We start from the raw sequence: 12,578 nt of genomic DNA, 5'->3' as shown, positions 1-12,578 counted from the left end.
GATAGTCACTAGATTTAAGTGCTTCAACCCATTCATAGTCGACATAGTTCAACCCTTTCATAGTCCAATCGAGTGGTATAACTTTTATATCATACACACGATCCTTTCTCAGGATGTCATAGGTATTTTTGAGAATACAGTCGACAAGAGCCACTTCATACGCACCGTCAAATTTGATGGCGGGGGAGAGTTTTGTCCAAAAATCACTTGTCGTATTCAAGTCATTGTAGAGAGGATCAGAAACGTTGTAAATGAAAGTTACACAGAAATGATTTACCTTTGTCAGTATCTTCAACACCGATCCAAGAATCAAAATCAGAGTTGTATCCTAGCCACCGAACAAGTAACTGTTTCTTACCCCTGTGAGTACGTGTCTTTAATATCTTTTCAATTTGATAGATTTCACTAGCATTTTACCTTTTTGCAATTCATAGTCGTAAAAGCCACCGAGAATCTCTTCATCTTTGGTATCACGCAGGCGATAAGTTATGGGTTTAGTGTCTAGGATTTTTGCCACTCTGAAAAGTTCTGTGGACCACAAATAGTTCCCATCTTAAAAAAAATTTGTTGTTCTTTTTATTCGAACAGTATCACCAACATTGAATTTATTTTTCTTCTTGACAGTTGATTCATTGGAATACTGTTTAAGAAAGGTGTCAATTGTATCATGATCAGAACGATGAACTTCCTTTGGCATAGAGTTGAACAATGATTGATGAGGTCGTTGATTATAAATCAACATGATTTTATCTAGATCATGAATAAAATCCGATGTATTTTTCAATGTACAATATCTTGAAATTAAAAGTCGAATAGTTCTTATCAATCTTCCGGCCAATGCAGCCTTTATAGAACTGTGACCATGATAGAGCAGTGTACTATATTTCTCTAGTACTTTTGCAACATGGGGATTAACAAATTCACTACCACGATCCGTTTGAATTTTTTTTATATAAATCCTGTTCGAGAATACTTTCAATGGCCTGAGCAACTTCAACACCTCTCTTTGGTCGTAATGGAATTGCATATGCATAGCGACTAAAAACACTGATTGCAAGAGAATGTACTTGTACGGTGTATTGTGACGTCTTTGAAGCTCATCTAGAGTCAGGATATCTGCTTGCATTATATGCGATGGATAAAAGGCTTTAGGTTTTCGATATTGATTGGCACAAAGTCTATGATTTCTATGCAGATTATAACTTGATTCATTTTGTATATAGTCTTGTACACTTTTAGTTTGAACACCTGTGACTTTGGAAAGAGTGGTGGGGGAACTTAAACTCCCCGCCTCACCAATATTTTCATAAACACCTTTCAGAACTTCAACTATTTTGAACGTAAACATGTTGTGTAACGTCCACTACCCTTTTGTATACTGACTGTTGGTAATGGTTACTTGATACATCTTTGCCTTTGTCTAGCTATCAGCGGTGTGCTCGTGTTTTTCAAAATTAATTTAAAATAGTATTTTTCTTCATATTTCAATGATTTCAATGTTGTTGGTGATGATGATGCATTCACATTTAATTTTTTTAGAATATTTCTATCTCTAATAAGACTTTTGGGGAAGTATAATGTATTTAGAAAATTTTATAGATGAGCGTCAAATAAAAATAGCCCTTTGCGATTTGTAACCATGTCATAGATTAAATCAAGCAGATTATAGCTCTTGCCCTGAATTATAATCCCTTCCCTATTGCTCTCAATCTTGAATGTGATCTTGACCACTTTCCAAGAGATATGTCAGGAGTAGTTTACTTTGTTCACGATATGAGTGGGGCGTCAGATTTCCACATTTCAATTAACGTGAAGCCAATTCCACCTTCGTTAAGTGTGCTCCAGCAGCAGCAGCAGCAGCAGCAGCAGACTATTTAGGAGAGTATTTTGTTGTGGAATCAGCAGCAGCAGTGGGCTTCGATCGATAGTGTTTGTCCACTCTGCGAAGTGCATCTTGAAGTAAAATCAGTTTTTTATCATCCTCAATATTTTCATTGTCAAGGAATTTACTCAGATTGTTCTCAAAGTGTTCGACGGGTGTGAAAGCGAGTTCTATTGGAATCAATTTATAGGGTTTTGCTATTCGCACTAGATAAAACTGTTTACAGATCGTGCAATTATTGACAGTAAAAGTGTGAAAAAGCTACCCCCCGCTTGAAGAAGTCGTTTCCTTTTAGAATTCTTTCCTTTCTTTTTAGAGGTCAATGTACGTACAATGGAACGATGTTGCTTTGCCTGTTGCTTAACTACTTCTGGCACTTGAACATTACCCTCAGTCAAATTTAAAAAAAGTTCAGATATTAGATACATGAAATCATTGTAAATACCATGTTTGAGTATGGCCTTTCTAAGCGTAAGTTTTGAAGTGCTTAGAACTGAAAACAAATGTATATTTTCATGTAGTTCCTTCAGTGTCATGATAGTGACTAATAGGTCTTTTTAGTGTTCGCAGGGAGATATACTGTGATTTCATTGTCAAAAATATCTGTGACTACACGCAGATCCTCGGGTGTATTTTGATTAAGATCCAACAAGATATAACCATGGGGTGTATTAGTTGCCTGATTGTATGCTGAAAGCAGAAATTTTAGGGGCACCTGTATAGATTTGTTTATTGAGGGTTATTAGCGAGCTAGAATCACGAACAACTCTGTAGATGATATAGTAGGTACAGTTCAAAGCAAGTGTTTGCGTACATTTGCTCTGACGAAAGAGATTGTGTTGAACCAGAGTAACGGAAATCTGTTCATGATGAGAGCGAACAGTGAACAATTGCAGCATTTCCTGGGACCATTGTTCAATAGATTCAGCCAGATCGTCAATGATCAGCCAAGAGTTTGGTTCAATAATGCTGAAAACATCAAGTCCCTGTATGAACTGTATCTGCATCAATCCCATGGTGGTGGCAGCAATTGCTTTTATTTTATCGTTTGACTCCTTCCAAATACTGTAACAATAGTATATTTTTTCGGTTTTTCCGAGAACATTTTATCACAATTTTTAATTATTTCAGTTGAGTTTTGTTTTGCCGCACACTGAGGGCCCACACAAAGACGATCTGAATGGTGTTTTAAATTGATACATGTTCCCTTCAAAAGTTTCCCTGGACAACTAACTGTAGACCATGATTGTCCAATGACTAAACAATTTCCCTACTACTACTACTACTACTACTCTATTCAAGAAGAAGAAGAAGACGAATAAAGAATCATATTTTCTTTTATTATATACATAAAAAAAAAGAAACAATACTTTGAAAAAAAAGCAAATTAAACATGAAAAAATGCACTTTTTTTTTAAATTTATTTATAATAAAAAAAATAAAATTTATATAGGCACACTGAGAAAAAACACTTAAATAAATACACTTTTTTTTTGTTTATTTATAGAGAAAAAATACAACATTAGATTAAAGCACTTTTTTTTTCGAATGAAACATTTACAAAAAAAATCTGCTCTAAGTAAAAAAAAAGAAGATAACTTTCATAGTGGCGGTGCGCCCCCCCCCCCCGCTGGCGGCGGCCCCTCCCTGGGCCGCGAGGCCCCCCCCCCCCAAAGGGTTTAGAAATTAATTTACAGGACTTTATTCAAACTGAGACTTTCCCTATGGATAACACATTCGGCCCGGTCTGAAGTTAAATAGTGTCCAAGGGGGAGGTTAGTCACACTCTCTTGACAAACATAGACCTTGTCAGAAATGATACTCATGGCAATTTTTTCTACATTTACAGTAAAGTTCCTGTGGTTGAGAGAACGAATTGCCAGCAATTTGGCTCGTGGAATTGTATTTTGAACAATACAATTCCTATAAATGTCCATGTCGAAATTCTTATCCACATAGCGCGTGGGTACTCCTTTGCAACGTTTTTTGATTTCCTCGTCATGTGTCTGTATAAAGTACATCTTTAGAATTACAAAAACACCATTGGGAATCATGTCGCGTCCTTTTTCTGATTTAAAAAATAAAAGTTGATTTTGGACCAGACATTTTAGTAGCTCTGAGTAAAGACTACTCCAAGTTATGAAGTCCATCCGTAATCTGATAATTTCACTATGCGCAAAATCATCAATTAAAGTTGTGGTTTTTACTTTTAACAGTAGAGAATCCGTGTCCCCGTAGCAGACCTCTACTTGCTCCTTTTCCGGCCACTGTACCCTAGCCACATTGTAGTAGAATTCCAACAAGAGCTTTTTAGAGATCTCCAAGATCGTACTGCCTGCAGCAATATTTTTATTCAGAACAATGCGTCTTTTTTTCCTATTCAAAAGTACCATATCCGGGCCAATGATTGTGAAGGAAGTGTAATTTGGATCGGCAATAATTCGAGCACATTGTTCGGGATCTGTCACGACGTCAAAACAATTCCTATTGCGAACACTCTCACACATTTTGACGAAAGCCAAATTCAAAATGATTGTATAAATTTGTTTTTCTGCTTTCGTCTGCGCTTCAGAACGTTTGCTGACAAAAGTGTCAACAAATGTTTTTAGATAGGGTTTTTGACTAAAATGAAGTGCTCGGTGAACCTTTGCGACGTTGAAACCATTGTTGCATATCCATTTTTAAGCTACATGATATACAACTATGTTTTTTTTTGGCAGAAGATCAGCAATAAGTTTTTGTTTTGAAGGTGACCAATGCAATCCGTCCACCTCGACTAAACGCCTATTGCGAGGACTCAAAGAGTCCTTAGTCACAGGTCTATTGATGCGCGGGAAAAAAAATCCTTTACTGAATCGTGAAGCTCGACTGGTATCTCCTCATCAATTTCAAAAAACCATCCAACCGGTCCATTCTCCTCAACACTGTCGTCGCCAATGTTGGGGAAATGGGGAACTTGAGGGTCATTGAGCCATTTATAGTCACCGCAAGGTAGCGCATAATGGGACATGGCTGAGGGGTAGAGAGAATTCATATCAAGGAAAACTGCATCCGATTTTGTCCCCGTCTTCTCTCCTGTTGGATCAGTTTCCAAGATACGATCTCCGCGAAAAACAAATCCATCCCTCATTGACGTTTCAATGAACAGATGCTTATCAATGTCTGTGATTAGCCCAATTTTTCCCAATTAATTTTTAGGATAAGTTCCATCACTAGATGAGGAGATTAAAAATAATAGCCTGAATCAAGATTAAATTCCTCATAGATTTTGTCCGTATTTTTACACATAATGTCTAACAGAGTTAACACGTCACTCGATAAATACAGCTTGCAGTTGTCAAGCCCGTTTTTACACCCTCCCTCTGCCCAAGCTTTTTTAGCAAAACTGTATTCATCGGGGGTGCACCTACGATCGTGTAGACTGTGGTAAAACGATTCAATACAAGGAATAGTTTCCTCGGCGAATCTCGACATGGAACAATAATAATCATAAAGATATATGCCCTTGACCGTCAACAAATCATATAAATCATTTGGAAATTGTTGCTTGAGAAGGGGGAAAGCATTGCAACCGTCATCGTTTTTCTGCACCTGAATTAATTCCCTCAATGATTTGGGGAAAAAACTGTAGGAATCTAAAAAGCGAATTTTATTCGTGTACTCAACGTCGGCTTCAACAAATTTCCACATAAATTCCAAAACAAGCAACTTTTCCGATGATTTAGGTATGATTCTGTAGGAAAAGCTGTCTATCACCCATGCATCATCATCCACAGTTCCATTTCTTTGAAGATAAGCCAATGCTGGTAGCACATACTTCAGATCGTAATAATCGCTATGTTTAGAAACCGAAAGAAAAAGTTGCTGTTTAATTTTGAACTTACATAAATTGTGATTCTATTCCTGAAAGTTACTTCTACCTGTTGAATTGGGATCAGTAAGGTGATCAGGGTCCTGCACCGCGTCCTTAGGGGCAAGAACACCTCTACAAACCTAGCGAATCGTCCCCTTTTCCAGTGCCAGTTACTCTTTATCTGACAATTTCATTGGGTAGTTGATGTGACGCAATCGTGAAAATGCGCCGTTTGCTGTTTTTATTAAAGATACCAATAACTTTTCCATGCTACCCTCCTCATCCATAGCCAAAAAAAACTCTTCCAACTGCATTTTATTGTTGGAATCGCGACGGGCGTGCGCATAGGAACACGCAACTAGTTTGTGTTCCTTGACTATATTTGGCCTTGAAGGGTCTGATACCTCAACTAGTCTTGTTTCACAATCTAAAGATATTTTATCAACTTGTAGCAGGGAATTTTGGAAATTTTTAAATTGTAAAATATCTTTGCCTTCTGCCGGCATTTAAATTCTTTGATTGCCATGAATTTTGCAATTGCTCATGTGATCTGAGAGTGTTCGCTCAGATCTAAATGGGGAAAGGTACATGGGGCAATAGAGACGTTCCCCGTTCTGAACGCCTTGAGATAGGAGTCGACTTATTGCTGTAACGGGGAAAAAATGACCATAGGAATTTAGATCTTTGGGAGGCTTATAAATAATCCATACCCAATTTCTATCATTTTCTACCATCGGTGTCCTGACTGAATACAAAACCCTTTTTTTATTTGGTTTTTTCCCCCAGCTACAAATTCAGTGTCAGACTGGAGACCAACTCCCCTCCCCCCAAGAATTTAATTTGCTTTCTAGAATCTGGGTAATTATTTCAATGACACCGGATACTTACCCTCTAATTAGTCAAAATTTAATTTAGGGAAATTTTTTACACTGTTACGTGCAAGGCTGTCAAGATTTTTTATTGTCGAATCTTTGTTTAATGTTTTATGGGCTCATGCTAAAAATGAGTATTTAAAGCATTACAGCCCTGTTTCAAATCTGAAACCCTGAAATCCTACCGTGGCCGACAAATCTAGGTTGTATTTTATTTTGTTACCCCCCGCTCCTCTTAAAATGAAGTTTTTTTTTAAATATACTGAGATCCAGATCCATGTGTTCAATGTATAAAATGGTTGACCCACTACCCCTCTCGTTAAACGTGTCCAAAGTCAATTAGTTTATTTACTCAGTTAAAAAAGTTGTCTTCAAATTTATTTAGACCTGGGTAAAAAGTCTGGTTACCAGTTGAAAAATGAAAATAAAAAATTTCCCCAGATGTCCCCTTTTGTAAATAAACTTTTTGATCAACTGATGCTTTAACCCCCCCTTGACCCCCCCATGTCTGACTTTGAATGTCAATTTTTGCTTGTATTCTGCCGTGTTAGCGCTGGTGAACCTTCACAGGATCAGTTAAAATAATGCCTCCGTCAATCACGTTTTCCTCGGGAGGGTTAAAATCTACCCTATATGTTTGTATGTGACTTAGAGCAGACTCTAACAAATAAAATTCACGCAATTCCGGGGACATAGCACTATTTTCATGTCTTGCCCCTATTTGTATAGGATCCAATTCACTAATAGTAAAATTATCTTTAAAAGTGTCCCCGGAAAAATGAGGCCCAACAATTTGCATTGTTGTATCATTAAGCGGAATGGTGGAGGGTGACTCAGAATTGTCAATAATCCCAGTCTGTTCAACTGCAGTGGTTGGAGATGACATGAGGTCTCCTTGTACATTTTCCAAGGTGTTTGGGGACAATTGATCAAGCCAGCCTGTATTGTCCTGCGACGTAATTTCTTTACGAGGACCCGGTTCAGTTGCACTAGTAACATTGCGTAAATGTTCATGCATAAATCTATCTACCCACTCCGAATCCTCTATTATATCAATATCACAAGTTAAATCGTCTAGGCTAGCTATATCCCCAAAAACATCGTTAAGGAAACGCTCATCCAATTCCATATGATCTATAAATAATGTAGGTTTATCTCTGAATTCCAGTGGCAGTGAGGTAATTGACCCTGTAATTTCCAATGTTTCATCATTCACTGGCAATGCTATTTCATTAATCTGTAGAAAAAAGGTTTTATTTCCTATGCGAAATAAGCATTATTTCATAAAGTTGAAAAAATTATGTTCATTTTAGTTGTATGTTTACCTGAATGAGAGCTGGATGATCCTTTTTAGAGCCCCCGGGGAGGACCTTTGGGAACCGGGAGCTTCCTTCGAGGTAGGAGGATCGAAGCCCTTTCGACTTGGGGTAGCGGACTTCACAACACTTTTAAAATATAAATTGTGTATTATAACGACCCTAGAATTTCAGCCCCAAATTGTATTCTAGAACCTCTTTTAAAATACCCACAAATGTTTCGTCAAAGTGATTGACTGAAATCTCCAGAAATGCTTTCGGTTAATTAATGTTTTTTGATATAACTGTGACGACGTTTTTTGAAATTATTAAAAAAAGTTTTTTCCTCTTTTAATATCCTATCGAAGATAAACATCCTGATATTTGAAAACCACTTTATAACGAACGATTAATATTCAATTTATATCTGTCGGATTAAAAATTCAAGCGTCCTGATGGGACATTTGATAAGAACCGGATACGCGCAAAAGCTTAGTGCAAAAACATATCCCAGTTTAAGAATGATTGTTCAATTGTCAACTGTGAAATAGTTATTTGTTTATATAGTTAGTTTGTTTAAAGAAATAATTGGATTTTTGCATTAAAAAACATCTTGCTTAAAAGAAAAATTAGAGGTAAGGTTTATAAATCTATAGAAAAGTATGATAAGCTATTTGCTACTTCCGTGTTATAACCATTATTTTATATCCAGCTAATTTGGTTAATGGAAGAAAATGAAATAGGATTATTATAAAATAGTTTAGAAACAAATTTAAGCTTTACTAATCAAAAGTTACGCGCTTGAGAAAATTTGTCTTATTTTTGAAAAATACGGAAAAGAAAGAAAAATATATACATTTACAAATTCTGGCTGCGCTTGTACATCTGAAGTCCCTGGCAAAGCATGAAGAGGAGTGTCCCCCCGATCTTGATTGGATGAGACTGAAGCATTATATGAAAGCATCCATTCCCTCTTAAATTTTCTACCAGATTGCGTAGAGATTTGCACAGAGCTGGCACTTGGCTTCATTACTCCTGTCTCAGCATTGTTCTGGGCTTCATTCAATTTTGCAAGTTTTTGCTTCGATGATTGATCAACGGCATTCTAAAATATATAAAAATCATTTTCAGTTTTCAAACTATTTAGCTTACGGGAGGGTATTACCGCTTTAATATCAAACCCCCAAAAGTTGAAAAAATTACGCAATTTAATTAGCTAGCTTAATTCTTACTTAGTCAGAATATTAACGAAAGACGTTAGGCCTTTAATTCCATAGTATCAAACATGAAAATTTGACAATTATATATTTTTTTTATGAAAAGCTTTTTAAAACTTATATATCTAAATTCTTAATATCACAGTACTAAACTCCCAAAAGTTGAAAAAAATAACAAAACCAGTTAAACTGGACTAAATAAATCATTGTAAGCAAATAACTTTTTTCTCCTTCCATACCAAAAATTAAAGTGCCCAGTTCGTAACAATTAAAGTGCCCAGTTCAGGAATAGTTCATAATTTAATTCATAACTCAATTTTGAAAAAAAAAGCCACTTAATGACGAGACAAAAAATAGATTTTCTTTTTTTTTGAATATTATAGCGAAACTAACTGACCCTGTGTTTTTGAATATTTAGCGAAATGCTTTTTAAAAGAGCTAACAACACAGTAAAAAAAAAGCGTAAGAAAGGAAGGAAATTCTTCCCTAACTTAATAACGAGACAAAAAAAAAATAGATTTCTTTTTATTATAGTGAAACTGACTGATCCTGTTTTTTTAATATTTATAGAAATGATTTTTAAAATAGCTAACAACACATTAAAAAAAAAAGCGTAAGAAAGGAAGGAAATTCTTCCCTAACTTAATAACGAGACAAAAAAATAGATTTCTTTTTTATTATAGCGAAACTGACTGATCCTGTTTTTTGAATATTTAGTTAAATGCTTTTTAAAAGAGCTAACAACACAGTAAAAAAAAAGCGTAAGAAAGGAAGGAAATTCTTCCCTAACTCAATAACGAGACAAAAAAAAATAGATTTCTTTTTTATTATAGCGAAACTTACTGACCCCTTTTTTGAATATTTATTGAAATGCTTTTTTAAAAGAGCTAAAAAAACGGTGAAAAAAAAAAGCATAAGAAAGGAAGGAAATTCTTCCCTAAATTATTGAAGAGACAAAAAAAATAGATTTCTTTTTTATTATAGCGAAACTGACTGATCCTCATTTTTGAATATTTAGCGAAATGCTTTTTTTAAAAGAGGTAACAACACGGTGAAAAAAAAAGCATAAGAAAGGAATTAAATTCTTCCCTAACTTAATAACGAGACAAAAACAAATATATTTATTTTTATTATAGCGAAACTGACTGATCCTGTTTATTTAATATTTATCGAAATGATTTTTTGAAAACAGATAACAACACAGTAAAAAAAAGCGTAAGAAAGGAAGGAAATTCTTCCCTAACTTAATAACGAGACAAAAAAAATAGATTTCTTTTTTATTATAGCGAAACTGACTGAGCCTGTTTTTTGAATATTTAGCGAAATGCTTTTTAAAAGAGCTAACAACACGGTGAAGAAAAAAAGCGTAAGAAAGGAAGGAAATTCTTCCCTAACTTAATGACGAGACAAAAAATAAAATAGATTTCTTTTTTTTTATTATAATAATGAGAAAATTTTTTACTCACCAGAAGTCGCTTAGAATATTCCATATCTATGTAAATGATTGCAAAAAAATATTGATACTAGTAGATTGAATGAACTATTCAAACTGTAGAAAATTCTAATCTGAAACTTGAATATATACAAAAAAATAATTGATATATATTGGTAGCTAAAAAAGACACACCGGTTTTCTGATACGGGATTTACCACTGGTTTTCTGACACGGAAGACACATACACTATTAGAGATATCAAAAAATATTTTTAATATATTAAGTTATAGGCAATACTGGTTTAAAAAAAATTAGAATAGTGACATAATTTCACTCTATCGACCCTCAAATTCCATTTAGGTTGCCGTATATGGTGTACTCAAAGTATTTTCATACACCTATTAGCCCAGAAACCTGTGGTTGGCCCGGAAACCTGTCTGGTAGGTTTTGTATAATTCCATATGCAATTGACATCAATAGCATTAATTAGTCTGGTAATCAACCATGGAAAGGTGCCATGGAACGTAAAGTGGGACAAATAACACAGGATGGAACATAGAGTAAGCAAAATATAACCCCTCACTCTACTTCCATCACAATCTATTCAAAGCCTCCCTCTTTACACCTTCCCAGGAAGTTCTCATTTTCCTCAAATCTTTCCTCACGACATCCTCCCGCCCCAACTGAGGATGACCCGATTTTCTTTTAAACCCTAGATAGCCCTAGACGGTTGGCCGTAAGGGACAATCTTTGGCAATCTGCCATCCTTCATCCGCAGAAATTGCCCTAGCGATCTCAAACTTTCTCTCATTATAGCCTTAGAAATCGGGATTGAACCACACTTTTCGTACAGCCTACTGTTTCGAAATACGGTCAGTCAGCCGGATACCCAGAATAATCCGTAGGCTATTTCTCTGGAAAACATCCAGCAAATAATCATCCGCTTTTTGGAGTGACCATGCTTCAGAGCCATATTTGATCACTGTCATCGCTGAAGCTTCCAATATTCTAATCTTGGTTGGATAAACAACCTTTGCCGTAGCCGTGAATAAACAACCTTTGCCTTAGCTATTCTAATTTCAAAATCTTCAAGGCACCCACCGTCTTAACTAGTAATACTACCAAGGTAAGTGAAGCTGTTCACCTGATCGATCTTTTCGTTACCCGACGTCGCCTTTTCATCTTACTTACCTCTAGTCTTAGCGACTCTGTCTTCTTAATATTAATTTAGTGAGATAAAAAATAAAGAAAGAAGACATAGAGAGAGAAGTCCTCAACAGTTTTGAAAGGATAAGTGTCTTGGATTTGTAGCTCGACAGTTTTTTGGTCGTATTCATGTCAGAATTGTGGTTGTGCGACACAAAATAAGAGAAAACGAGATTTCCTTCTTAGACTATTTCCTTCTTTGTTTAGAATGGGCACTAAAATTCAAAGATTCTTTTCGAAAGATAGCTCTTCACATTTTCTACAAGTATCTTATCCACCAAAAAATAAAATAACCAGGCATACCCGATCACAAAAAAACACCGAAAATAACGAACAAAGACTATAATAAATAACCGAGTCAAACTCAAAACGAGCAAAAATAACATGGGTAGGGCTGACATTCACCATGCCTTCTCAAGACCAGAACATAATTTGCAATTTACTTAAAAAAACAAAACAAATGGATGTGGATTCGCAGTTTAATATATATGTACGGATATTTGTTCCTTAAAGTCTTAGTAATTTTGGGTTTATGAAAGTTAACAAAGCGAAAACATTTAAAGTGAATTTTGTATTTAGTAAAGTGCAAATTATGTTCGAATCTTGTGAAGGCATGGGGGGCGTCTGCTTGTTTTGAGTTTGACTCGATTATTTATTGTTAATAAATATACATTTTATATAAATATGAATAAATAATTATATTTATATAAATAATTATATTTATATAAAAATAAATACAAATATATACGGATATTTCTGTTCGTTATTGTAATTTTGATTCGCATCTTCGGAAGCTTAACCAATGAATTATCATTATG

General features: G+C 35.2%; 1 protein-coding gene across 6 annotated transcripts in view; it reads right to left on the bottom strand.

Moving 5' to 3' along the window:
- The window catches only part of LOC148942498 (long-chain-fatty-acid--CoA ligase ACSBG2-like), a 265,986-nt gene that overhangs the window by 75,819 nt on the left and 177,589 nt on the right, over nt 1-12,578 (bottom strand). The gene's annotated exons all lie outside the window — the stretch shown is intronic.

This window comes from Artemia sp. Qi Xiang Cuo, chromosome 16 (genome assembly GCF_049724085.1).
Source record: "Artemia sp. Qi Xiang Cuo chromosome 16, ASM4972408v1, whole genome shotgun sequence".
Lineage (NCBI taxonomy): Eukaryota > Metazoa > Arthropoda > Branchiopoda > Anostraca > Artemiidae > Artemia > Artemia sp. Qi Xiang Cuo.
The sequence above is the reverse complement of the archived record's forward strand: the minus strand, read 5'-3'. Positions and strand labels throughout refer to the sequence as shown.